This window comes from Pteropus vampyrus, unplaced genomic scaffold, assembly GCF_000151845.1.
Source record: "Pteropus vampyrus isolate Shadow unplaced genomic scaffold, Pvam_2.0 Scaffold97, whole genome shotgun sequence".
NCBI lineage: Eukaryota > Metazoa > Chordata > Mammalia > Chiroptera > Pteropodidae > Pteropus > Pteropus vampyrus.
Genome location: NW_011888878.1, coordinates 4064350 through 4066570, shown reverse-complemented (window position 1 = coordinate 4066570; position 2221 = coordinate 4064350). Strand labels below are relative to the sequence as shown.

The 2221-nt window shown below is 28.2% G+C and overlaps 1 pseudogene; it reads right to left on the bottom strand.

Moving 5' to 3' along the window:
• Positions 1-1423: 1423 nt before the first annotated feature.
• LOC111742614 lies at positions 1424-1542 on the bottom strand (annotated as a pseudogene).
• Between the last annotated feature and the right edge of the window lie 679 nt (positions 1543-2221).

Here is a 2221-nt window from a genome sequence, read left to right as displayed (position 1 = left end):
AAGAGAAGGAGGAAATGGGAATATACCATTATAAGATCATTATACTACAAAGAAGGCATATAATATTATTTAAAGATAGACAACTGATCAATAAAAAAGTATATGGTGAAGACTAACTTTAAAATTATATGTGTAAATAAAAATAGTGAAAAGGGAAATGGAGGAAAAAACAAAAACAAGAAACAAATAGAAAACAGCTAGAATTTTGGTAGATTTTAATTCAAACATATCAATAATCGCATTAAATATGAAAGATTTAAGGAGCCTATTTAAAAACAGAGATTGTCAGAAATGGATTGGTTTAAAGAAAAAGGATGGAAAATATGTCATACAAAAACACCAAAAAAAAAAAAAAAGTTGAAATGGCTGTATTGATAAACAAAATTGACTTTAGAACACTGAATATTGTCAGTGGAACATTACATGAGCGGAAAATTACAAAATCATAAAGGAACTCAATTTTCTCAGGAAAAAAAATACCCAAACAAACATGTATTTAATAGCAGTGCCCTGAATTCCATGAAACAATACCTGATAAAACTTAAAGAAAAAATAAGCAAATCCATAATTATATTTGGAGTCTTTTTGACATTGCTATCTTAAGGCTATATACTATATGATTCCATATGTGATATTCTGAAAATAGCAAAACTATAAAGATGAAAACAAACAATCACTACTAGGGGTAAGGGTTGTGGGAAAGGATGACAACAAAAACAGAGGACAAAAATTTGGTGGGATGATAAAACTTTTATATCATGACTGTTTAAGTAGATGCATGACTAGGCAGTTTTCAAAATTCATAGAACTCTACATCACAATTTGTGAATTTCAGTGTATGTAAACTTTAATAAAAGATGTGCAGAATGAAAATAAAGTTGTAACAAATGGATAAATTACATTGAAAATGGTGGAAATAAAAGAACATATTTAAGTTATTTTGGGAAATGAATTTTGACTAAACACAAAAAGAACTGTACTTTAGTTAGTAAATAAGTTTTCATAAGATTATCAATTCCAAAACTATTTTATGTATATTGTATGATTTTAAAAATAAGTCAGGATATTACAGATAATGATAACCATATTTGTCACTGTCATTAGTGACAAACGGGGGAAAAAGAGGAGGCTAGAATAAATTCAATGTGCCTGGAAGAAGGGACATTTGTTCACATAACTACTGGAGTTGGCATCAGGAAATAATTAGCTATGAGTTATCAATATCATTTTTATAATTTTAAGACAATACTTTGGCTACCAAAGGTAATAGAATTTTAATATTTAGCTCTAGCTTAAAAAAGGAGAGTTTTGTTCCTTTTTATTTTATTTTATTTTATTTTTTTTAGGTGAGGCAACCCTTGGTTGACCTCACAGATTACAAGGACCTTGTCAGGTTACAATCCCTTTTTTTTTTTTTTTTTTATGCCTATAGCACCTAGTCTTCCTAGGTGGTCTACTATCCAAGTACTAACCAGGACCAACCCTGTTTAGCTTCCAAGATTGGATGGGATCGAGCTTGTTCAGGGTAGCATGGCCATAGACTTAAATTTTTTAAAATAATGAACAAATAAGAATTAGTATGGCATACTTCATATATCATAGACCACTTGATCGCTCAAACTATAGTTTGGACAGAAACACAAGACTAAAGACAATCTCACAATATCAAAACAGTTAACCTACAGAGAAAGTACAGATTTTTTCAGAATAATGTTTTAAGATTCATTTAGTTAGATTTTTAAAGATATTTTGGAAGTTTTTTTTTCATCAAACATAATGCATTCTTAACTAAGATGATACATTTTCAAACACTTTATAATTTTTGCTCTCTCTTCTTGTTACCTAAGAAACAAAAAAGATTTGAATATTTGTGTCGGAGACTAGATTTTTGTTTCATAATTCTGTGTCCGTTTCCAATAAATTTTTTTTTAACTTACCAAGTTTGTGTTAAATTTAATGATTTGTGTTAGAGTAGAAATGTGTTTATAATTTCCAGATGTTATTTAATTCATATTTGAAGCTCTTCTTTTAAGAAAGTCAGCATATTCACTTACTTACATATGAGTCATGAATTCATAACATGAAAAAGACTAGATTGATTGCCACTGTTCACTAGTAATTACTTTATTTAATAGATAGAAATTAACATTAATCAAAAGTTGTAGAATTTGCATTTTAATATAATCCTTGAAATAATATTACATCTTTAATCAGGGTTAAT